This window comes from Lissotriton helveticus, chromosome 11 (genome assembly GCF_964261635.1).
Source record: "Lissotriton helveticus chromosome 11, aLisHel1.1, whole genome shotgun sequence".
Taxonomy (NCBI): Eukaryota; Metazoa; Chordata; class Amphibia; order Caudata; family Salamandridae; genus Lissotriton; species Lissotriton helveticus.
Window position 1 is genome coordinate 779,439,251 of NC_136072.1, and position 26,570 is coordinate 779,465,820.

At 46.0% G+C, this 26,570-nt stretch overlaps 1 protein-coding gene across 4 annotated transcripts in view; it reads right to left on the reverse strand.

Annotated features, from left to right (window-relative positions):
- LOC144791170 (uncharacterized) overlaps positions 1 to 26,570 on the reverse strand; it is an 82,171-nt gene that overhangs the window by 21,973 nt on the left and 33,628 nt on the right. The window contains exon 2 of one of the 4 annotated variants that reach the window (XR_013602318.1): positions 26,332 to 26,376. The exons of the other annotated variants lie outside the window; for them this stretch is intronic. The gene's annotated coding sequence lies outside the window, so the exon portion shown is untranslated. The remainder of the gene's footprint in view (positions 1 to 26,331; positions 26,377 to 26,570) is intronic. 4 annotated transcript variants of the gene reach the window in all.

Here is a 26,570-nt window from a genome sequence, read left to right on the forward strand (position 1 = left end):
GGGTACTCTGAGGAATAACGAAAGGAACTCACAAATATCTGATAGCAGACCGTGAGGTCATCTGATCAATGTATATGGTGATTTGAAATATATGGGCCCGAAGCCAGAAGTGGCGAAATTATTGGTCAGGTGACCCGCGCGCTCTATCAGTATTTCTGGTAGCAGAGCTATGGTTAGGGAATAGTTAAAGGTTAGGTAGGACGAGTTAAACTAGCCAAGCCGGTAGCTGCTAAACAGTATTGCTGCTATAAGAGCGGCCGTTTCGGGGACTTGATCAATCTCTTGAGATGCGTTGCTTTTGAAATTTATGAATTGTTTTAAAATTGTTATTCTTGTTCTTATATTGTTATATGTATTAATCAATGCGTACGTAAAACGTGTTGTTCAGTGTTGTCAGAACTCCCCGGGGAATTGAATAGGCAAGTGGTGAATAGAATCCATTGCCTTGAGGTCGCAGGCTCAAGGAAAGTTAGGTGCAGGTTAGGTACAACCAGGAGCACTAACTAGGGTTTTTCTGAATACATGTGTGAATAAATGTTAGTAACGAGGTTCATTCCAATAGTGGCGTAACCTAGTAAGGGTCACATCGGAAGAGTAGCAGGTTCATCGGAGCTTGGGTGAAAGCAAAGGGGTCCGCTGGGAAACCTTAGACTCGGATATATCCCGGAAAGAGTGGATGGGTCTAGGGAAGTAACAGGTTCACTGATGCTAGAGTGAAGGGTAGGCGGAAGAGATCTACCCGCAGCGCGTGAAAAGTAAATGGAAGTAGTTTACTTGCAGTAAGACAACTCTTTTTTCTGTCTAGACACTTGAGCACTGTGGCGAATGTGTATTCGTTGTAAAATAACCAAGAACTAGCACTTTAGAAAGAAAGAAAGTTTCCGTTACCTTGTGAAGGGAGGGAGTCAGTCGCGAAGCGTCTCTGACGTCACTCCGTGCCGCGCTGGGATTGGTAGAAACAGCGGGCGGGTAGCGGGGCTGGAATTGTGAAGGAGGGGTAAGCGCCGAAGCGTGAGAACTGTCTCGCGAAAAGGCCGCGCACCCATTGGCCGAAAATATTTGAACGCGTGCACCACATTGGTCGCACGGAATTGCAAGACGCATTCTGATTGGAGGTAATTTGTAAACAAAGTTAAGCGTAGAAATCGTATGTGGCATTCGTATACTCCAGAGACTAGACCCGATCCAAGAAACCAAGGGTTTGAAAGGGATCAGTGGAAGGCTAATAGATACGATATTATGTACGGAACTAAGAGAAAAATGTCCCTTGTAAATAAGGTGAAGAATTACTTCAAAAAGGACAAGCCGATTAAAACTAGAGAGGGCATTGTTATTCCACCACCTAATACTCCCGCCTCTTTCATGATGTTTGACAGAGGGTACAATACCTGTGTGTGGTTAGAAAATTGGGTGAAATACACAAAAGACGACGGAATAATGGCCTTTCCGTTAGAAGGTACCTTTAATGGTAGGATCTTATTTAACTTAAGAACCCGAATGAATGAATTACATCCCAGACCGAGACTAACGCAGTATGAGGCATTAGAGGAATGGGAGATTGAGGCTTTCCAACGAGAAAAGCCGCGAATGGATAAAGGGCTGACAAAGTATTACCCAAAACTGAGACAAGAATCCCGAGATAAAAAGATGAAACAATGGAGACAGAGCATGATTGTTGAGGGACTGTTTCCCATGATGCAAGCAGAAGATCCTCCTGGGGGGGGGAAAAGAACAGAAAAGACCAAACATTGGGGGCCCTTGGGAGAATCAGATGACGAATTATTAGATGACATATGCATGAGAAGTCCGCCTCCTTATAATGAGGGACACCGACCTTCGAGTGCAGGAGATATTCCCCGGAGACCCCTACAAAGGGAGGAGGTCAGGTCCGTAAGTGTGGGAGGGGATTATCTAATTCCTCCTTATACTGAGAGTCTGGGACCCGTAGAAACCAGAAGTATTTACCCCAGGAGACCCGTGGGTGGGGAAACGGGATATTCACGTGAAGAAGATTTTTGCCCTCGTCCCCCTTACGGAGGTGAGGTGAGGTCCGTGGGCCCAGGAATGCCGTTATTACAGCCCCAGACTGAGAAAGATCAGAGGATTCTGGGCACAGGAAGTCTGTTTCAGAAACCTAATTATGGCGGAGGACCAAGTGAGACACACCCCACTGCCCCGAGTTATGCTCCCATTCTAACCCCACAGGTGTTATATGGAAACACTTTGGACAGGTTATTGGAAGAAAAGGAACGCGAAGCATTAGGAAATCAGAGAACTGAGATAATACAGAAAATCTCACAGCTAAATGCAAGTCCCGAAGCCTTAACGATCCCAGTAACAATCGGACCGGTGGTTCCGTCGTATGGGGACCGTCAAGGAAGTCCGAAACCTCCTGTAATTACTCCTGTCATTGCACCGACCAGACCAGAGCCCTTAATTATAGACGACCAGACCAGTGAGTGCGAGTCGGAGGTCTCGCTGCTGGATCTGCCCATTAGAAAGACTGGAAAAAGGATACCGAAAGGACTAAATACTTTTAATGCGAGGGAAATTCAGATGGAATCGACCTCAGGTACTAGGAGTGTCACATTGGTGACTCCTGAAGAAATTGAAAGATGGAGTCAAGAATTGGGAAAACAAACGTCCCCAACGAAGCCTTTAGATCTCTACAAGCTGAGAATAGAAATAGAGGAATTGATGGCAGGAAACGTAGGATTAGACAGATTAAATACCTACTCTGAAGACGAAATGCTGTTTATCTGCAAGAGTCTCACCCGAAGTACCAGAGTACTTCATGAAAAACTGACAGACACGGCTGCTAGCATGGGAATAGATATTTCTAGATCGAAACCGCTGCGAAAACCATACAGGGCAGATTTCTCAGACAAAGATTTGGAAAACTTGAATATGTCGGGGAAGAAAGCGCAGGTCAAAGAACTATTGACAGTACTGGAGAAATGGGGAGATGTGGAAAGGTGGAAAGCCAGATGGGCCAAGAAAAAGGAGGAGGCCAGGTCTAGGCAGGCAACTCCCGAATTCTTGCTAAAAGAAGCTGAAAAACCAGAACAGTTATGCCCTATGCGCGAAGTACCAGGTGGAAAGTATGTGCACGTTCCATGGTCCAGGCAGGATATTGTGTCCTTTACTAACGATTTCCCCAAATTGCGCGAAAAGCCAGTTGACTGGTACAGGCAGGTGGAAAGGTTCGTAAAAGTGCAAAAATGCCTGTGGAAAGACCTGGATGGGTTTTTCGACATTGTGGTCCCGGTAGATCTGTGGACCGAGTGTAAAATAGCCATAGCTTGGCCTAGTGAGGAATACCCGAGAGATGGCAACACAGGGGAACCATCGAAAGAAGTGATGAAAAAATATGAACAAGTAATTCAGCATCTGAAATTAAAAGTGCCAGCAAAGGAAACTGATTGGACCAAGATAGACAGAACCACGCAGGAAAGAGACGAGACAGTGCATTCCTTTTATGAAAGGCTGTTGCAGGTGTTCAAAACATACAGCGGTATAGACAACATCGAGATGAAGGATATGACACATTTTATTTACAGGTTTGTAAATGGTTTAAGACCCGAAATTTGTCAGTGGATAAAAGATAACAAAATCTGTTGGCATACTAAAAAGATGGATGAGGTCCTGCGGTACGCAAAGTACTGCGAGGACGAAATGGCAGAAAAGAAAAAGGCTCTCAAGGAGAAGGTTATGTGGGCTCAAGTGAAGCTCGCAGAACAGCAGGAAAAACAATTGAATAAAATGGCCAAAACTACTCAGAACCAAGGTCCTGGGGGTGGGGGTGGAGGCAAGCCCCGGCCCAAAATGAGCAGGGAGGAGGCTAAAAAGAAATTTCCCTGCCACCAGTGCGGAGAAATTGGACACTGGCGAGACGAGTGTCCCTATTTGCAGGATGATAACTCCCAAACACCTGATTTAACTCCACAGACGCAGAAAGAAAGACCAAGAAAGACACAACAACAGGTAAAAACGATTCAGTTGCCCAGAGCACCAAAGCAAGTATTTAAGGGAAAATCACCACAGGGTGATGACGTAGAAGTCTGGGGATGCGATGAGAACAGAAATGCAGCAACTTCGCAGTATTTACTAAATGATACCTTCCTTTGTGATGACCAGTACTGACGGGGCCTGAGAGGGCAGGACGAGGAGTGCGTACTTGGCGCCTCCTTGCCGGTAGACCAGTCCGGACCATACATTGAAGGAAAGGTTGACGGAAATGATGTCACTTTTCTGTTGGACACTGGCGCTACCCGTTCTACTGTGAGGACAGTGGACGTTCCAAACCTACCCCTCTCGGGAGAAGCCATCCAAGTAGTGGGTGTATCTAATCAATTGATTAGTACTCCTGTTACCGAGCCCATGGAGATCTCAATTGGAAACTTTAAAGAAATGCATAGATTTGTCGTTTGTGACGCCAGTCCAGTGAACTTACTGGGACGTGATTTGCTGTGCAAAATGAACTGTACCATCTTTTGCACACCAAAGGGTGTTGAAATTCAGACCCCAGATGAAGATGGCATTTATAAATTAATGTTAATCAGACCTGACTCAGAAATAAAACGAATGACTATGCAGGATTTGCCCAAAGAACTCCAAGAAACAGTGAAGCCAGAGGTATGGGACTTTACCGGAAAAGATGTAGGATTAATGAAAAACGTAGACCCCATACAGATAGCAATAAAGGACAATGCAGTATATCCTAATACTAAACCCTACAGAATGAATGCAGAAGTGAGAGCAGGTGTTGCCCTGGAAATACAAATATTGCTAGAAGGAAACATCATACAGGAAGTAATGAGTAGCCCATGCAACTCACCGATTATGGGCATCAAAAAGCCTAGTGGCAAGTACAGAGTAGTGCAGGACCTAAGAAAGGTAAACAAAATAGTGGTTCCTTGTTGTCCTATTGTCCCGAACCCAGCAGTGATTCTGTACCAGATTCCCTGGGATGCTGAGTGGTTCACTGTGATAGACCTATGTCATGCATTCTTTTCCATTCCCTTGCATCCAGACAGCAAATTTCTTTTCTCATTTGCCTTCAACAGTCACGTGTATGTCTGGAACAGGGTCCCCCAGGGGTACACAGAGAGCCCCTCTATCTTTAATCAGATCTTGAAAAAATGCTTGGAAACTTTGGTCTTACCTGGAAATTCTGTCTTGGTGCAATACATTGACGACCTCTTGGTGGCGTCCAAAAGTCATAAGGACTGTGTGATTGACACCATTGCCCTACTAAACCACCTGGGTGAGAAGGGACATAAAGTGGCCCCTGAAAAATTACAGTTCTGTGCAAAATCAGTAAAATATCTGGGGCACCAGATAGAGAAAGGCATCAGGAAAGTAACGTCAGAAAGAGTAAGAATAATTCAAAAGATGCAGTTACCCCGTACTCAGAAAGAAATCAGAATGTTCCTTGGAGTGATAGGATACTGCAGGCAATGGATTGTGGGATTTGCAGTCCTAGCTAGGCCCTTGATAAAAATGACCAAGAGAGGATCACCAGATATTGTAGAATGGAATGATGAAAGCTTAACAGCCTTCACAAAATTGCGAGATTGTCTGTGTACAGCCCCTGCATTGGGAATGCCAGACTATTCCAAGGAATTTGCCCTATTCTGTGACACTCGCGATAATTGCGCGTTGTCAGTCCTAACTCAAGAACATGGCACAGCCAGAAGGCCAGTGGCGTATTTCTCTGCCACCCTGGATTCAGAGACTCTATCCCTCACCACCCCTTGTTGTAAATATTTTTGTCCACCCTAAGCGTGGAAGGGTACACTCAGACATGAGTCCCTTGCTCATTGCACCATCAGGATTCAAGCAAGCCGGGCCGAAGACGGCTGTAATGCCAGAAACTGGTCCCCGGAAGCTTGTTTCCTTCCCAGTGTAAGAATTGGCTTTTGTAGTCTGGTCTGCCCTGTTCCCATGATGCACTGGACCAGGGACAGACTAATTTGCATACAGCCAGGTTCTGAAACTGGGATGGTGCAATGAGCTAAAAAACGGTGTTGGATCTAGCCCTGATCTCTTGACTGGGTGAGAGTATTCTGCTTAATTCAGAGACTCTGTCCCTCACCACCCCTTGTTGTAAATATTTTTGTCCACCCTAAGCGTGGAAGGGTATACTCAGACATGAGTCCCTTGCTCATTGCACCATCAGGATTCAAGCAAGCCGGGCCGAAGACGGCTGTAATGCCAGAAACCGGTCCCCGGAAGTTTGTTTCCTTCCCAGTGCAAGAATTGGCTTTTGTTGTCTGGTCTGCCCTGTTCCCATGATGCACTGGGCCAGGGACAGACTAATTTGCATACAGCCAGGTTCTGAAACTGGGATGGTGCAATGAGCTAAAAAACGGTGTTGGATCTAGCCCTGATCTCTTGACTGGGTGAGAGTATTCTGCTTAATTCAGAGACTCTGTCCCTCACCACCCCTTGTTGTAAATATTTTTGTCCACCCTAAGCGTGGAAGGGTATACTCAGACATGAGTCCCTTGCTCATTGCACCATCAGGATTCAAGCAAGCCGGACCGAAGACGGCTGTAATGCCAGAAACCGGTCCCCGGAAGCTTGTTTCCTTCCCAGTGTAAGAATTGGCTTTTGTAGTCTGGTCTGCCCTGTTCCCATGATGCACTGGGCCAGGGACAGACTAATTTGCATAAAGCCAGGTTCTGAAACTGGGATGGTGCAATGAGCTAAAAAACGGTGTTGGATCTAGCCCTGATCTCTTGACTGGGTGAGAGTATTCTGCTTAATTCAGAGACTCTGTCCCTCACCACCCCTTGTTGTAAATATTTTTGTCCACCCTAAGCGTGGAAGGGTATACTCAGACATGAGTCCCTTGCTCATTGCACCATCGGGATTCAAGCAAGCCGGGCCGAAGACGGCTGTAATGCCAGAAACCGGTCCCCGGAAGCTTGTTTCCTTCCCAGTGTAAGAATTGGCTTTTGTAGTCTGGTCTGCCCTGTTCCCATGATGCACTGGGCCAGGGACAGACTAATTTGCATACAGCCAGGTTCTGAAACTGGGATGGTGCAATGAGCTAAAAAAACGGTGTTGGATCTAGCCCTGATCTCTTGACTGGGTGAGAGTATTCTGCTTAATTCAGAGACTCTGTCCCTCACCACCCCTTGTTGTAAATATTTTTGTCCACCCTAAGCGTGGAAGGGTATACTCAGACATGAGTCCCTTGCTCATTGCACCATCAGGATTCAAGCAAGCCGGGCCGAAGACGGCTGTAATGCCAGAAACCGGTCCCCGGAAGCTTGTTTCCTTCCCAGTGTAAGAATTGGCTTTTGTAGTCTGGTCTGCCCTGTTCCCATGATGCACTGGGCCAGGGACAGACTAATTTGCATACAGCCAGGTTCTGAAACTGGGATGGTGCAATGAGCTAAAAAACGGTGTTGGATCTAGCCCTGATCTCTTGACTGGGTGAGAGTATTCTGCTTAATTCAGAGACTCTGTCCCTCACCACCCCTTGTTGTAAATATTTTTGTCCACCCTAAGCGTGGAAGGGTATACTCAGACATGAGTCCCTTGCTCATTGCACCATCAGGATTCAAGCAAGCCGGGCCGAAGACGGCTGTAATGCCAGAAACCGGTCCCCGGAAGCTTGTTTCCTTCCCAGTGTAAGAATTGGCTTTTGTAGTCTGGTCTGCCCTGTTCCCATGATGCACTGGGCCAGGGACAGACTAATTTGCATACAGCCAGGTTCTGAAACTGGGATGGTGCAATTAGCTAAAAAACGGTGTTGGATCTAGCCCTGATCTCTTGACTGGGTGAGAGTATTCTGCTTAATTCAGAGACTTTGTCCCTCACCACCCCTTGTTGTAAATACCCTGGATCCAGTGGCTGCTGGATTACCAGGATGTCTGAAAGCAGTAGCTGCTACTTGCACAAGTTTAGAACAGAGTGAATCCATTGTCATGGGACATCCTGTAACTGTGTATGTTCCACATGGAGTGGTAATTTTGTTAACAAGAACGAAAACTCAGTATCTCACCCCTAGTCGGCTGACTAAATACGAGAGGATTCTCGTGGGTGCTGCGAATATAAACATTGTCAGGTGCAACATTCTGAACCCCGCCACTCTGCTTCCCGACTCAATGAATATGGAAAATGGGGAGGAAGAGGAGCATAACTGCATTGACTTAACAGAATTTTGCACAAAACCACGCCCAGACATAAAAGAAACACCTTTGCCTAAACATGACATGGAATTGTTTGTGGATGGTTCATGCCTAAGACATGAACAAGGAGGCCTGAGTGCTGCCTATGCGGTAGTCTCCTTAACCAAAATTGTAGAAGCAGGTTATTTATTTGAAGTAAAGTCTGCACAAGTAGCCGAATTGATCGCTATGATAAAAGCTTGCAAAATTGGAAAAAACATACGCCTAACAGTGTATACTGACAGTCAGTACTGTTTTGGAGTTGTGCATGACTTTGGCCAATTATGGCTACAGAGGGAGTTCCTGACTTCATCAGGTACCCCTATTCGAAATGGAAAAGTTGTTCAAGACCTTTTAGAGGCAATCCAATTACCAAAGGAATTGGCAGTGGTCAAGTGTGCTGCCCATAAGAAGGACTTTGACCCTGTATCATTGGGAAATGATTTTGCTGATCGAGTGGCACAATTATGCGCCAGGGATCGATATATCATAAATCCAAAACGGGGGGGGGCCGGAACCAGCTGCCAGCTTCGAGTGTTTGAAGAAGTGCCTACATGGGATGAAGTGAGAGAATGGCAGCAGGCGGCACCGTGGCAAGAGAGAGAGAAGTGGAAGGAAGAAGGGTGTAGACCAAGACGTGAGGATGGTGTCATCTTGGTCCCAAATGGTATGCCTGTGTTACCCAGACACTTGCTTGGCACAATGGCAAGATTGATACATGAAGGATCACACATTGGTAGGGACGCCATGATTCTGGTATTCCAACAGACTTGGTACAGTAAAAAGTTCAGGAAAGTAGCAGAGTCCCTCTGCCAGAGGTGCCTGTCATGTCAAAAGATGAACCCAGGCAAGAAAACAATGGTGGAACTAGGGAAAATTGGGAGGTCAGTGGGGTCCCTTTGTGAGAATACAGGTTGATTTCATCACCATGCCACGTTGTGAAGGGAAGCGTTATGTCCTTGTCATTGTCTGCCTATTTTCAAAGTGGGTGGAAGCTTACCCTACTCCCAAAAGTGACGCACTGACAGTAGCGAAGTGTTTACTGAAAGAACTGATACCTAGATTCGTGGTTCCAGTCACTATTGAATCAGATAAAGGCCGACATTTTCAGAATGATGTGATCGACCAACTCTGTAAGGCATTTGGGATATCGCAAAAACTCCACTGTGCATATCGTCCAGAGGCATCTGGAGTAGTGGAACAAATAAACGGGACTATCAAGACGAGACTAGCGAAACTGTGTGATGCATCTGGCATGACCTGGGTGAAGGCCCTGCCTCTGGTTCTGATGGGACTCCGAAGTATTCCAGACCGGAAGACAGGCCTGAGCCCCCATGAAATCCTGATGGGAAGAGTAATGAGACAAGCATGGGTGCCAGGAAGCAAATTGTTGGGTATTACTGATGATTTGGTGCTTGAATACTGCAAGAGATTAGGTGACCAAGTGCGTTATATCTCTCGCCAGATCGGAGAAGACGCCGTCGCCAATCCAACGACTCCTCTCCACAAACTGGTTCCCGGGGACTGGGTCAAAATAAAGAAGCATACTCGGTCGAGCTGCCTGGAACCGAGGTGGGGAGAGAAGCGCCAAGTGATCCTGGTAACGACCACAGCAGTGAAGTGTGCAGGTGTTCCCCATTGGATCCACGCCAGCCACACCCAGAAGGTACAACCCGACAAAGAGCCTGGAGAAGAAGACGGTCCAGCAGAGGGGCCTGCAGAAGTAAGACCAGAAGTAACTGACGACGCACAGCCCAGTACCAGTCGAGCTGAGGGGTCTGCAGACGTTGGTCCAGGAGTAGTTGATGACGAGCTACCAAGAGTCCAGCCTGCTGAAGGGTTCCCAAAAGTTGGTCCAGAAGTAGCTGATGACGAGCTGACAAGCATATGGCCAGATGAGTGGATACCCTTGATTGACCTCACCGAAGACCCCATCAGAACAAGCGAACAAATTTGGAAAGGTAGAGAGTGGAATAGAGAGGGAAAGCAAGGCACAGGCGAAGAACCTCAGACTCTTGAGATTCACGTCAAAACTGAGGAAGGAGAAGGTCAGACAGGGACTGAGCAAATAATTGATACACCTCCCCAAACTCCAGAAGTGGGGAAAACAACAGATTAGACCTAGTAAAGAGATTCGAGCGGAAGAAAATCAAGGGATCGAAGTGCTCGAACAGGATCAGACAGGATTAGAAGAATGTGTTCAGGACACAGAAACAGAGACAGTTGAAAAGCAAACACAAAATTCTCCTGAACCAGGCCAGATTAGTAACCAGGCAGAAGAAATAGATGCAAGTCCTGGAACTAGTGAGATAGGAAGGGACGAAGTAGCAGAATTGCCACAAACTAATGAAAATAAAAGGGCAAGAGAAGAGAACGAAGTCTCAGTGCCAACTAAAAGACTTAAGAAAAGAAAGCATATTGAGCCCGGATTCATAAAGAAATTGAGGCTGAGGATAAAAACGGTAGAAGAAAAACGTGCAGAAGAAAGGAGAAGTGCTCGCATAGCAGAGCAACCAGAAGACACTTCCAAAAGAAGGAGCGATCGAATTAAAAGACAAAACAAAAAGTACAAGTCTCCTGAATGGACGCTCGTTTTGGAAGAATTTGAAGATCTTGATATAACTGACGAAAGCGACGGAGAACCAGTCGCTGAGTACTCTGCCGAAGAAGAAGACGAGCCACCGTGAATTTGCACAAAGTAAGCTACTGGTGTAAAGACACAAAGAGGGGTCGAGAAACTTCTTCTGAGCCAAAATGTCTGATTCAAACGTGAATGGTAGACCTAGTCGCAGTTGTTGCAAAACATGCTGCAAGGTATGTGTATGTAGTATAATTATAGTGATATTAGTTTGGATAGGACTAACAGTGTTCATTCCTTTTGCGGTGAGCAAAAATACTAACGTTGACCCTACTGAGATTGTAAATACTGACAATGAGGAGCTGACAACACAGAGTGTAGCAAGACATGAGAGAGCACTCAGACAAACAAAACGAGACCTAGAAGCATCAGATGAGGGAGGACTACATTATCATGGAGATAAGAATAAGACACATTTAAATGTTTTCGCAAACTTGTTGATACACTATGTAGAGACTATGGAAATTGAAGATTGCTATGTCTGCATGAAGCTACCTACCTCTGTAGCTGAAGGCGTGACATACCATCACCTGCCCCTGACATATGGAAGTTCCTGTAGCATTTTAGCAAGCTTATTTTACAAAAGAGGACCGTTACAGTACTATTACTCTAACAATGACGTGATCTTTTCTGAACTTCCTATACGTGGGAACTTGAATCCTGTACATACCAAAAGTGACGTTACTCGCTACATGGGCGAATACTTTCTGACTATAGGTAATATCGACATAGGTGACGCACACAGAGATAATTTGACTTGTTCTTTGCGTGAGCAGGAAAAGATGTTCCTGAACATGGCAGAGAAAAGGAGAATAAAAATACAAAGAAAGGCAGATGACAAGAGACAGAAAACGCCAAAATGGGCTGAGAACATGGAAGGCACCTCAAATGGTGGGGCGGGTCCTGCTCTGTTGCTGGATTTTGAAAAGAAAGGAAAGCTATGTCTTCACCGCAAGAAGACTAGCTATTATAATAACATTTTCATTGGTTCCAGTGAATGTGAACATAATTACAAGGTAATTGGAGGATGGGGTTTCAAAAATGGGTCAGAGCCTGTGTTTCCTGGAATTTATTATATTTGTGGGGACAAGGCTTATTTCAAATTGCCGGATCACTGGTATGGAAGTTGCTACTTTGGCATTGTCTTCCCGAAAATATACCATGTGAACAAAGTTGCTGGAAGCAGTGAAAATACTAATGGCTTAGTGCGTAGTAAAAGAGAAAGCGTAGGTGAAATAATGGGTAGTATTTTCAGTGCACTGATACCTGGAGTGGGAGTGGTTCTGAACACTCACAGAATTTGCAAATTGTCCACTATAGTGGATGTGTTGTCTACTGACACAGCTCATGGATTTCTGCTGGTCAATACCGAAATGGTTGCGATCAGATCAATGGTTTTGCAGAACAGACTTGCTCTTGACACCTTATTAGCAAAAGAGGGCGGAGTCTGCCGGATGTTGAAGGCGCAACATTGTTGCACTTATATTCCGGACAAAAGTGTACAGCTCAAAAGATACGTGAAAAACATTACTAATTTGGAAAAGGAACTCAAACCACTCGAGGTTGACAGTGCCTGGAAGAGACTGGTAGATGGTCTCTCAAATGTAGGTCATTGGCTTGCTAGTTTAGGTAAAAGCTTATTGTTCAAGGTACTGATGCCAATTGGAATTATAGGTCTTATCCTATTTTTCATATTTGTCTGTTGCAAATGTCGTAAGCACACCAGAAAGCATCAAGTGAATGCCAGAGGAGTGAAACGGAGTGTGGATGAGCTTGAACTAGAGGAAATGAATAATCAGATATACAAAAGGGTGAAAAATTCTCACCCTACCAAAAATGAGAAAGAGAAGCTAAATCGCTTGTTGGAAGAGATAGAGCTGTATAAGGTGTGAGAAGTTGGCATCTGGTTCCATTATATTTTTGTGATGATAGTAAATATCATCAAAGAGGGGATTGATAGAGCAAGCATCGCATCGCGACTTGCTCGAGTCATGAACCTCGCCCGTGTGTAATCAATTAATATTTCGTACGTCTTACTAATCTTTTATTTTTTATATTCGAACGAGGTAGAGGAAGCTTGCGTATGTGATTTCTAATACAATTAATCCATGTCTCTAAAACATGGCCGCCGCTTGGAAAATTCTTCTGCGCATGCGTCAGTCACACTCACGTGACCTGACGTAGTTATAAGTTTGGTGGGAAAGGGTGCGCATGCGTAATACACAGCTTTCGTGAATAACGTGGTGATGCTCTTGTGAGAGTGTATATGTTGCTAACATTTAAACTGCATAGTATATTTTTATAATGATAAGTTTAAAGTACAAAACCAATGATGTGTTTACATACATTTATTTCTATGTATTAATTTGTTCTCGCTTACTTTTCATGTACTGCGGGGAATGGGGGCCCGAACCGGTTGGGAGCCATATTGAAGGTCCCTTCTGCGCATACTCGTGGAGCACTGAAAGGTGGCAACATTGGACAGTGGAACTCAGCCAGCTGGCAGCCACAGTCAAGATGCTCATGGGAAAGCCACCTCTGCCCTACGAGAACGGAGAAAGTTGCTCCTTATATGATACAATGTGTGTAGCGCTACTGTTTGCCGTACAGTTTCTCATGGGAACCCCAATCTCGCTAGGCGGTACCCAGAGATGTAAATTAGGCCTCCAAATAGTCTATTATGATTGGTGTGTTACCCAAAGCCTACCTTAGGACCAATCCAAATTGAGGGATTCTGACACTTTGCAACATTGGGGGGTGGTACACCGTCCCAAGACAGTATACCTACCCTGGGTTCACCTAGGGAATTTGTCCGACTTGTCTGGTTTAGCTGACCTGTCACTGACCCAACGCACTCAATAGGTGACTGAAGATACAGAGCACTGCGGAGTACTCTGTCCGAAATTGACCATAGACTAAGGTTTTACTAAACCTTAAAGTGCTGGCGGAGCACTTTGCTGGGAGTTCGCTGACCCAATCGGGGTCGTGGTCGATAGCTGCAGAGAGGGTGGAGCGCAGGCGTTGCTTCCGAACTGTGGGTGCCGGTCCTGTCCTGAGGGTTCCTGTCCTGAGGGTCCTGTCCTGATCCTAATCTGGTCTTCCTGTCCTGTCCTGGGTGTCCATTCTGCACCTGCTGTCCATTGAGGGGTATCCTTCCTTGAGGGTTTCCTGTTCTTAACTGACCCGTGGCCAGGGTTTGGTTTCCACACCAGTCTAGGTAAATATCACTCTGAATCTCCTGAAACTGCACCTTTCTATTTTTCTGTCTTTTGCTTTAATAAAGACATACCTTTGCACATGTTAATTTTCCATGCTTTGCCGCAACCATTGAATCATAAAGTCATTTGCATTTATTTCATAACGTGTTCGGTATACACCCGTTACAACGGATCTTTTACTCCGCAGACCCATTACAACGCGACCATTACTCCGCATACCATTAAAACGCATTGCGCTGGGGGGCGCTCTAGGATAGGGGATAAGTATAATTTACTATCCAACACCTTCCCTAGGGTCCACAGGGACTGGAGTTAGAATAGTAAATTATACTTACCACTATCCAGCGCCCCAAGGCGCTATGCGTTGTAACGGTATGCGGAGTAAAAGTCGCGTTGTAATGGTCTGCGGAGTAAAAGTATGCGTTTTAACGTCATACATCCACGTGTTCCTATGTTACCCTACCTGTTAGAAATTATATTTTGCATTGCAGTTTGTCATTTCCTGATATGGTCTAGAACCTCCTTACTTAAATTGTCTAAAGAACTTTCGCCTTAAACATAGCGTGTCTCTCTTCATAGACTCTCCTAGTTGTATAAATGTCCCGAACTCCTGTCTCATTCCCTTGAGATAATTCTAGAATACCAGTCCTAATCAAAGCCTATCCCATCTTTAGTGATTCATCTTAAACGTTCTAATTCCTGATCCTTCATTTGAAATGTGTCCTGGTTCCATTAGTTTATAAATGGTTGCTCTGACTTATTTGCTATTTAGCTATGTACTTTCTGTTATTCTGATTATCGATTGCTTAATTACTGTGAATTTGATGATTTTTGAATTTTACTAAATTAGATAAAGACTTTAAAACTTCCAGTTGTCCGTGGTCATTTTACAAAAGGTATTGAATGTTATTTGTTGGGTTTGTATTTTGCTGCCTTTCCTTTTACAGCTAGCTCCCTGATCCATTGTGGTCATAGGTACCCGTGTCGGTGGATGGTAAGTCGGGTACTCTGAGGAATAACGAAAGGAACTCACAAATATCTGATAGCAGACCGTGAGGTCATCTGATCAATGTATATGGTGATTTGAAATATATGGGCCCGAAGCCAGAAGTGGCGAATTATTGGTCAGGTGATCCGCGCGTCCTATCACCCTCATTTTTGGTACACTATTTTGATTACCCCTGGGGAAGCGATCCGTTCTTGGATCCAAGATAATATTGAAGTCCCCTCCCAAAATTACGGGCGATGTAGTGGAAATCAAGTGGGAGTATAGAGATTGAAGTGGGGTTGGATCGTCTAAGTTGGGCCCATAGTATCCGGCCACCGTAAAAGTATTATTTAGAATACTTATATTGGCTATTGCCCACCTTCCCTTAGGGTCTGTCTCAGTGGAGATAATTCTTACATTCCGAGATTTTTTAAACAAGATTGCGACCCCTTTAATAACACACTCCTGGTTTGTACAGATATAACAGTCGACCCACTTGAGGGTATTAATTAGTTCTTCCCACTCTTTTTTAACTAAGTGTGTTTCTTGTAATATTATAATTTCACTGTCTAGACACTTTAGATATTCAAAAAATTTCCGGCGCCTACTCTTGGTTCTTAGACCATTAACATTCCATGTTGTTACTTTTAAAGATCTTTGTTTTTTATCCATTATTGATTATGGCAATATTAACAAAGCTGGGTAAGTTAACTTTTAGACAATGTTTCTCCTTTACAGAGGGCATGATGAGGACTTCTTTTCCATTTTTCCCTAGTTTGCTCCCCACCCCCTTGTGTTCCCCGTCCTTTCCCTCTCGTGTATATTCATAAAGAGACTGTAAAATAGTTGAAAAAATGTGAAGTTGAAAAGAAAAGGCACGGGGAAACACATTCCCTCCCTGGGAAAGCCTCCCTTTTCTTTGGGCTATACTTTAGCCCGTTTTGAGCCCGTGCCAAAAGGATAAGAAAGAAAAAAAATATATAAGAGAAAATGCCAATGAGTGAGTTCACCCCTACCGCCCCCTATTTACAATCATTTCATACCCCTTTCCTACCCCTTCTCTTTTTTTTTTTTTAGCTATGTTTATGTTTATGTTTATAAAGTAAATCAGTTTTTATGAGTAAGATTCACTTGGATATCAGTGCGGATCTGTTCAAGCAGAGAGTCAACTTCCAACGGGTCTCTTATATTGAACATTTTATTCCTCCACATGATCCTCAATGCGGCAGGGAATTTCATTTGAACTGTAGCCCCCAGTGATCTTAAATCCGGCATTCTCTGGCCCAGCTCCCATTGTCTATCCTGTGTTACCTTGGCAATATCCGAGCGGATTTTAAAAGACCAACTACCTCCGCTGTACTCTCCATTTTTCAATCCCTCATTTAGAATTTTTTCTTTAGTAGTGTATGACTTAAAATTTACTAAGATCTTCCTTGGATTCTTCCTTTCTTTAGTTTTCCTAAAAGGATCTCTATGTACTCGTTGGATATCATCTTCCAAGTTTAAAGCCTTGCTCCAAGGAAAATGTTCTTCAATCAAGGAAATAATAAATTTTCTTATATCGGACCCTTCCTGCCCTTCGGGTATATTCAGAAATCTTAGGTTAGATCTCCTTGATTGATTTTCTAGGGACTCCAGTTTCTTTTCTATTGATTTGTCCTTTGCCCTTAAGTCTCTGATGTTCTTCTCTGAAACTTCTGTTCTCCTTGCCAACCCCTCCGTCTCAGCTTCCACTAAGGAGACCCTTTCGTTCAAAGTAGAAAGCTTATTGTCTAAAGATTCAAATCTCTCATGAAGCTTATTCTGATTTTCCTCAGAGACTTTAAACCTAGACCTCATCTCCTCCAGCATCAGCTCTAGCAAAGCCTCTGTAGTATTACCAGAACCCTTTCGGGGATGCTCTGCGGGTTGTCGCCGTAAGCTAACGGAGTGAGTTGGAAAACTGGATGGGTAACTGGCTGAGATAGGGTACTAGACCCTATTGATAAGGGTTCCAGAGAGTCAGGCTGTAATCTCATTATAAGGTCCTGCTCAGGACGACTCTGAATAAGGGTCTGTGATGACACTGGTGTCGATGCCGAAAGTTCCGGTTGCACCATTAGGGATTGGGGATCTTGCACGTTTGTAGAAGCTACTGAGTTTACTAGGTTCTCCTGCCCCCCCACGCTTTCAGGAGAGTGATAATCAGTTTTACTTGAAGAGCCACGCATTCTGCCATCTCTTTACCACTGATCCTTTCCTGTGCTTTAAAGTAAGATCTTAAGGACGGCGTAATTTTTACTTTATCACCTATTCCTCTCTTTCCTAGGGCCAAATTTTCGCCCGGCGCTCCCTTTTTATTTACGGCAACCCCTACCTGTAAGTTCAATGTTTTCCGTGTAACTCTCCTTGTAACTCTAGGGATTACCGCCTGCTTTGGAGTAGGGGGAGCCAAGGTTTTAAGGAACTGCTTATTTCTGAGGCTATAACTAGATTTTACTGTAGTGTCAGACCCCGCCGTTTTAACCGTATTGGCCTTACTTGCCTTACTTGCCTCTGTCTCTGCCTCAGTTAGAATTGAGTTCTGCTCAACTCTCTCCTCCTCTAGGACTACCGAAGAGAGGGGTCCTGACTGTTTACTTGGGGGTATAACCTCTTTTAGATCTTTAGATACAGCTTGCGATGCTCTTTTGTCCCCTCTCAGCCCCTCTAGTTTTAGACCATCTGGCGCGCCTACAACGCCAAGTTTTATATCAAATATGCCCAAACAACCAAAAGGATCTGACGCTGCAGATACCTGAACAAAACCCTCTTCTGCCTCTTCTGCCTCACTGATATATGTTAAGCCAGACGGCCTTATTAACTGCTCTGCTACCTCTAGATTGTTTACACAAGGGACATCAAACAAAGAGGGCAGATTGTTAGACACCTGACATATCTCTCTTTTTTCCCCACATTTGGGTTCTTGGACTGAGAATAGCAGATCGGCCTGTGGATTTTCATTCGAGCCGACTAGATCAGCAGAGTACTGATAGAGTCTTGGCCATAATTCTGCCCTACTCGCACTCCCTCTGAGTGTTTGGGCTACTTTACTAAGAGCTTGTAGACATTGTTTTCTAGCTCTAAGTGCTATCCGCCACCGTCTTAAACCACTCTCCGGGCAGGTAGTAGCGCTTTGGCTCGGGTGCTCACAGGCGGCACCTGTAAACTTAGAAATTACCGCTGTGGTGAAAACCATCCCCCTTTAATGACCTATATTTCGCTGAATCACTCCCTTAATCACCCCCTGGCTCTCTCCTTATTTGACATGCTAAAACTGCTCAAAGCCAGACTGGGTCGCTTCCCCCCTGCTTGCCTCACCTCCTCACCTGCCTCGCCACCTTTCAACCTCCACTGCGCTCTACACTCTCTGAAGAAAGCGTCACCTCACCTCATCTTCCACTGCAAGTAGTAGCTGTTGTCAAAAGCTGTTGTCAAAAAGCGGTGGAAAAAAAAACTCCTAGTTGTTTGTTTTTCTGTTTTACCTGCTGAAACGGCTCTCTCAGTCTCCTAGTGTCTGCCCGGCTCCGCATACCATTCTGTGCTTCCGCGCTTACGGGCTCCTCCCTCCTTTTGACCGCCGAACTGCAGCGGATTGAGGCTGCTGTAACTCGCCTGTGTCAGCGCGAAGCCGAGAGCCGCGGAGCCGTATCAGCCGTCATCAGAATCTGAAAAACGGCACCTCCTAGATCCCGCGTCTCCCCTCCAGTGCACCAACAGAGACACGCATAACTTTTCCGGCGTTTCAGAGGGTAAGCGGAAAACAGCAACGGGCGGCAATGAGGCTCTCTCACTCCGGCATTAACCTCAGGCACGGAGCTCCCGACCGGACTTATGGACCGGCCGCCATCTTTCCCCCTAGCCAAGTCAACTTGGACCTACATGGAAATGGAGAGGGCCAGCACCTCCCCAGAGTACATAACAGAATACTTCCTGGCAATAGAAGGGAGAGATCTCCTTCCAGGGATTCTCACCTTTCTAGTGCCTCAAGGGAATCTCAAAGGGGAATGACTTCCCCCCAGAGAAAAGAGTATAGGGCCAGAATGAGGGCTGTCAAACTCCAGATAGAGGGGGAGGAGGTAGCCTTGGCCCAAGCCAAACTTGCTTTAGCAAGGGAACAAAAATTGAGTGGGTTAGAACCCACTGGTGGCAGCATTATTCCCAAAGAGAAAGACAGGTCCTATGATACTAGAAACCTGACAAAGATTGTGCCCCCCTATAGGGAAGGGGATGACATCCACAAATGGATAACTGCTCTGGAGAGAGCCTGCATGGTAAAGCAGGTTCCTCAAGAACAGTGGGCAGCAATTTTATGGTACTCCTTTTCTGAGGAAGGGAGAGATAAGCTCCTCACAGTTAGACCTGAGGATGCTAAAAACTACACAGTCCCAAAGAGTGCTCTTATTGATGGGTTTGGCTTAACCACTGAACAATACAGGTTGTTGTTCAGAGACACCCAAAAAGCTCAGACTCAGGACTGGACTGATTTTGTAGATTGTGCTACTAAGGCTCTGGAGGGTTGGCTACATGGCAGCAAAGTACATGACTATACAGGATTGTATAATTTGAGTATGAGGGAGCAGATCCTAAGTAATTGTCAGAACCAGCTTTTGCACCAGCACCTGGTGGACTCAGATCTGGCCTCTCCACAAGAATTGGGTAAGAGGGCAGACAAATGGGTCAGAACCAGGATTAGGCCTAAGAATCAGGGTAATGACCAAAATAAGGATACTTCCAAGGCTCAAGAGAAGGGTGGGGATAAATCTAAAGAAAAATCTCCCACAGAGCTCCAAATCTCCAAGGATGGGGGTGGGTCCCAAAACACTTCCTCTATCCAGAAGAAACCTTACTGCCATGCCTGTAAGCAGACTGGCCACTGGAAAACAGACAGCTGTTGTCCAAAGAATAACAATAAAGAAAATATACCTCCAAGTAGAGCTCCAACGCCTCCTGTTGCTGTTAGCAGTAATCCCCCAGGTGGCGGGAGCACCCCCAAGAATTTGGGTGGGTTTACTTTTGGAACTCAGGTGGACTCTGGCCTAACCAGGTCCCCTAATACAGCTACTCTTGTCTGTGAAAATGGCATGGGGTTTGCCAACTTCCCTGATTGCCCAAACACTTTGAGCAGGTACAGGCAAGAGCCCTCATCAATGGTCAAAAAGTTGAGGCCTACAGAGACACAGGGGCTAGTATCACTATGGTGACTGAGAACCTAGTCCCCTCAAGGCAACTTCTACCTGGTGCCACATATCAGCTGACTAATATTGATGGTGTGCAGAAAAATCATCCCATGGCAGTGGTAAATCTCAGCTGGGGAGGTGTCACTGGCACAAAGAGAGTGACAGTGTCAACAAACTTGCCTGTAGGTTGTCTACTTGGGAATGATTTAGAAATCTCAGCCTGGGCTGAGGTGGAACAAGAAACCCATTCTAAAATGGTAAATCTCCATGGAAAGGTTAGTGGGGCTTTGATGGCCACAGCCCCAGTCCAAGATGTCCTTCCTGAAAAGGTTGGTAGGGCTGTGCTAGTGTCAGCCCCATCTCAAACAGATTCTTTCCCTGAACAAGTTAGCAGAGCTGTTATGGTAACAGCCCATACCCAAACTAAGTCCCTTCCTGAAAAGGTTGGTGGGGCTGTGATGGCCACAGCCCAAACTCAAACGGATTCATGTGTTGTGAAGCCTAAAACTATGGATCACTCCACACAAACAGAGAGCATTGAGGAGGAAGAGAAATCTCCCTCCCAACAGACATTAGGAAAGGATCAGCCTCCTCAGGGAACTGGTTTTACCCCTTGTGAAGAAACTGCCCCAGAGGTAGTCAGGCCTAGCCTGGCAGAGCCCCTGGTGTCAGTGGACCCTTCCAAGGTGGGACCCAGTCTGGAGCAGGTAACCTGCCCCTCTCTACCCTGCCTCAGTCAGCCCAGGGCTGCAGAGGTTAAGGAGGTCAGTGAGCCCCAAAGGGCCCCCTGCCAAATTAAACACCCCCATCAGCAGATTAGGGGCACCAAAGCTAGCAGCCCTAGCAAGGTGAAAACTTAAAAAATTCCTGAGGGATCCCCCTTACCACTAGTTAGGGACCTCCCCCAAATGGACACTGTTGGGCACAGCCAAACCTGGGACCCCAAGGCCCCAAACCTGACCTGTCCCTCCAGTAAGCCAACAGAAGGGACCCAGCCTCCAGCTTTAGGCAGCCAGAGGTTGACCCTGAGAGCACAGTGCAACTCAGTCAAGGAAAGAAACGCACACATGGTGGAATTTGATTGGAGGAAGCTGAGCCCTACATTAGTGGAGCCTCACTTCAGTACTCCATCTCAACACCAGCCTTTTACTTTGCCAAAACACACCACAGGCAGTGATTCCCTATGGTGGAGACCCTCTGATACCCCTAGGGTGAGGGATTACTTGGTGGACCATGACACAGGGGGTAACCATGCCAGTGCAGGTTCCTCCTTATATGGCCACTCAGGTAATATAGGCTTACCTGGTCAAGGATAGCCTTATCTTCTTTCGTTTGGGGGGGGGGGTTATGTAGGAGGGTGGATACCTGACTATGGTTACCCCAGACTTTTTGCCTTGTGTTTAGCTGGTTTTCGATTTAGTTGGCCTGGGATCCTGCTAATCAAGGTCCCATGCTATCTGCTCTCTCTTTAAATGGACTCTTTGTACCCTAGGTACATCACCAATTTGGTACTGGACACCTTGTCAGCCCCTGTACCATGCACTATAGGTGCTCAGGGCATAGGTGCATCCAAGGCCTCCCAGGGGCTGCAGCATATCTTTTGCCACCCCTGACTGGTACTTAAATCAACACAACTGGCTGATCACTCAGCTGGGGCAAGGTGGTGTAATCACCCCTTGCTTAGATATAGTATACCTATATTTAAACCTATATCTGGACACATATATACCTATAAGTCACTCTTATGGCAGGCCTTAACAATCCTGGATGCAGAGTGCTTGGTTTTATGTGAGATGGTGCTCTAGCATGAGCTGAGCCTGTCTGCAGAGGTCGGAACCATTTCCGTACAGCTGTTCTAGTGATACTGCCATACCATAAACTCTTAAGTGCATTATAATCCTCGCGGTTAATGCTAACTTTGGTTTGGCTTTATCAAAACATGTCGTGTTTGGTGTCATACACTTTGTAATACTACCCCCTCGCCAGTTCCTCGTCGTGCTTCAACATCCTGCGCATGCTACGTAAGATCTTCTGATGGATCCCCACCGAGACCAGGAAGACGGTCACCCAGGCCCTCGTCACCAGCCGTCTGGACTACGGCAACTCCCTCTACGCCGGAACCACCACCAAACTCCAGAAGAGACTCCAGCGGATCCAGAACACCTCAGCACGACTCATCCTGGACATCCGCCGCCGCAGCCACATCTCCGGACACCTGAGAGACCTGCGCTGGCTCCCGGTCAACAAGAGAATCACCTTCCGGCTCCTCACCCACGCACACAAAGCCCAACACAACCAAGGACCAGGATACCTCAACAGCCGCCTCAACTTCTACGCTCCCAAACGCCAGCTTCGATCGACCAGCCACGCCCTTGCCGCCGTCCCCCGCATCCGAAGAGCCACCACAGGAGGAAGGTCCTTCTCCTACCTGGCCGCCAAGACTTGGAACTCCCTTCCGACCCACCTCCGCCTGACCCAGGACCACCTCGCCTTCAGGAAGCAGCTCAAGACCTGGCTGTTCGAGCAGTAGCGGACCCCCTCCCCCCAGCGCCTTGAGACCCTCCGGGTGAGTAGTGCGCTATATAAATGCTCTGATTGATTGATTGATGGATTCCACCCTTCTAGAGGGAGAAGACATGTTACTTTACTTAAAACGCGGTTAATCCTAACCAGAGCCTCGGCATCACAAATTGGATGCTGCTGCCCCGACACAAGTCTGACCTCCTGCTGCTGACCGAAACTTGGCAGGGGAGGCCTGGACAAAGGGTTTCCTGTCACAGGGAGGTGCTACACCACCCCAGACAGGAGATAGTGGATTGGAGCAGGGAGGGCTGAAAGAAACTAGACACTGCTTTGGGCGCACAAGGTGTCCCAGGCAAAATCCAGTCAAACCGGTTCTGGGGCACTCCAGCCCCAGTCCTGGCGCGAAACTGGACAAAGGGAAATGAGTGTAACCACCCCCTTCCTGGGTCCCACCCATAGGAGGGACCTAGCAGGTAATCCAGCCCCTTGATTTGGAATAAAGGTAGGAGCTGTGCTGATGCACATCAGATTATCCTGACTGAAACTTATGAAACGAAACTCTGGACCCTTCGACATCCCACTCGACGTGGAAGACTGAAGAATCTCCCTTGTGGTCAAGGAGTGACCACCCTGTGCAAACAGGCACCGTCCAGCACCTCACCATTTGCTTTGTTGCAGTTCCCGCCGGAACCCAAGTGACAGAGATCAACAAGACCCAGCTTTCCTGCATTCCAACAGCCCGATCCACAGTCCCTGCAAAGCTGAGACCCGTGGAGGCGACCTGAAGCGTGGGGCCGGCCAACTTGGAAAAACTACGAAGCACTGACCGTGCAGCTTCTGAGGATCCCTCGAAGCTGTGCATTGGAGTTTGAGAAGCTCCAGCCCCGAGCAGCTTTTGCACCGAAGCTCACCCCTCCATACTCACCGAGTGCTGCGTGGGGCCCTTTTGCATTTTTCTGCTTGACGCGTTGGTCCGGTCGCTTGCCCGTTGGCTAGTGGCCCCAGTACCGATGAACCTTTGAATTTGCTCTGTTAGTCTGGTTGCTCCAGACTGGCCCTCGCTCCCCTGAAAAGGAGAACCCGATCTGACCTTGCTGGTCCGAGTAAGAAGCGATCTTCGAATCCTGCGTGGGTTGCCCTTGGCTTAGCTTGTTAACTCCGATCTGGAAGCCGACACCGCCGACAGCGAGAACCTTTGTGGGACAGCTTGTGATCCACTCCTGGACATCCTCGGTGCCCCAGAGTCCACGTGGCAGCGGAGACAAGCTTCACGACAACCACCTGATTGCGCCCGACATCGCCTGGTTCCTTCCTGGTTCCTTCCTGGTCACTGGCTAGTGACCCAGATTCTGCCACCCTGCTTTCAGGTACTCTACATCTTCGATCCACCCTTGGATCACACCGGACTCTTCTCTTCTGGCCGCCTGCAGCATCTTCATCTCCAGGCTCCATAGATCTTCACGACGAAATCCGACACGCTTTTGCACCTGTGCACCCGCTTCCTGTGGGTGAGGTAACTCTTAAACGCCGGTGCTCCTGTAGTGGTTTACACCTCTAATGTCTAAGTCTAAAGTTTTGTCCTTCTAGTCCAGTCGGAAGACCCTTAAAACTGTAACTCGATAACTTTTACGCACCATTGACTTTGCATTGGTACATGCGTGTGCTTTAAGCGCTGCACCCGAATCCCGCGGGCTACTCCCGTCCTAACTGCTGTTAGTCCAGTGTAGTCCCAGCGATTCCCAAGGCCCTAGGCCTTACCACTGATCGAATAGTGATACTTATACCAATTTTTTTATATATGGTTTGAGTGGCCACCGGCCATATCCATAATTGTGCAACTTTCATATGTTATATTGTGCTTTTGTTTAAACGCTTGTGCTTCTTTACTCATACAGAGTATAGGGGATTATTCTGAGAATAAATACATATATTTTTATAATATATAATTTGTGTGGTGTCCTTTCATTTGATATTACAGGATTGCATATGGTAGAACAGCTGGCTTCACATGCCCTCTTGAGTTAAGCCTTTTAGGCTGCTTAGTCCATGCTACCCCTAGGATAGCTTGTCTTTTAAGGTTGACTTACAACCATCACCATAAGGGATTGTTTGGACTGATACAAGGTGCCCACAGAATTGTGGACATCATATACCAGGCCAACTTCTCACAGGGATTTTTGCAGGAATGCTTTAACACTGGCCCGTCAGAGGTGACGGATTGATATTTGATGCTTGATTGGCATAGGTGTTGGACAATATGCACATTGAAATGTAGGCCATTGTGGGCCCAAAAACGTGGATCTGCCTGAAGTTATATTGCCCACAGAATTGTGGACATCATATACCAGGCCAACTTCTCACAGGGATTTCTGCAGGAATGCTTTAACACTGGCCCGTCAGAGGTGACGGATTGATATTTGATGCTTGATTGGCATAGGTGTTGGACAATATGCACATTGAAATGTAGGCCATTGTGGGCCCAAAAACGTGGATCTGCCTGAAGTTATTAAGGAATACCATAGGCTGAAAATACCTTTCCAGTTTCAGGATAACCTCACTTGATGTGAAAGCCGCATCAGTCAAATTGCTAGAAAAAAGCTACGGTTGGAGACCTCCTTCTCTGCCTCTCCTATCTTTTTTGTATAGATATCTTCGCACAAGTAAATTTATGTAACAAATGTGGGAGAGACAAGGGTGACTGACTGGCAAAGGGGCGGTACTCTGTACTAAACTGGAGGGGTTTAGGGAAGTTTAAGTAGGTGTTTACAAATACACCCACAAAAGAGTAAGACTAATGTTATTTAAAAACTATACTTCTTTGCTCACATTTGCAATAAAGTTGTCAAAATGAATATACATGTACCCCAGTCCATGCTGTGAGTAAGTCAGTCACTTCACATGGCTACTCAGAGGTGCTGTGACTGCTATAGAAAACAATGGAGATGGAATTAAAATAATTGAAACAAACTTTTAAACTTTCATTCGCTCTTCTCTTTCCCTTCTCCTGGGGCCTACAGAGCCAATCCTGCGGTGATGCCTATTGTAGCCACGAAGGCGCTTGTATCTCACCTGTATTGCCCCTTGCATTACCACTGTACTGTATTATAAAATGTCTTCAATAAAACTCTTTGAAATAAAAAAAAACATTTAAATAATTTAAATTGTCATTTATAAAATTATTGTTTTAAAATGATTTAGACATTAAATTAATATATTTAAATGTGAATTATTTAAAACAAATGTAACGTTATTAGTTAATTTGCTATGAAAATTTAGTTTCAGGTTAGAAAATATTTTAAATTAATTTACATTCATATTAGACATTGAATATTTCTAATATTGTTTAAAAGAATCTTCCCTTTTCTTTGCCTCAGGGATATCTCCACCACAGTGGCATAGATCTTGCCTTCGAGTGAAAAATTATTAGAGCTTCCCCCAGCCCCCAATATGGGAATGGAGACATGCAAGTCTACACCTAGGTATAAAGATACACTCAAAAACGGTGAATAGCAAAAAGTGCAATTACATCTAGCTTTATGTCAGAAATGGGACGAGCAAGAGACAGATGGAATAGAATACTGACACCATATACCATCGATAGGCTCCACAGGGTCCAACGTTACTAGACCTAAAGAGAAAAGAAACCAAGAAACAACATTAATGAAGGGTGATGGACAAACAGATAGGACGGAAAATAACAGAGAACCAACACACATTTTCTTCACGGGGGGAAGACAGGAAGGAGAGAGACGGAATTCAGGCAAGGACAAGGAACGTGATAAAGGACTGGCAGGACACCGGTACTGTTGTGACCACCTAGCC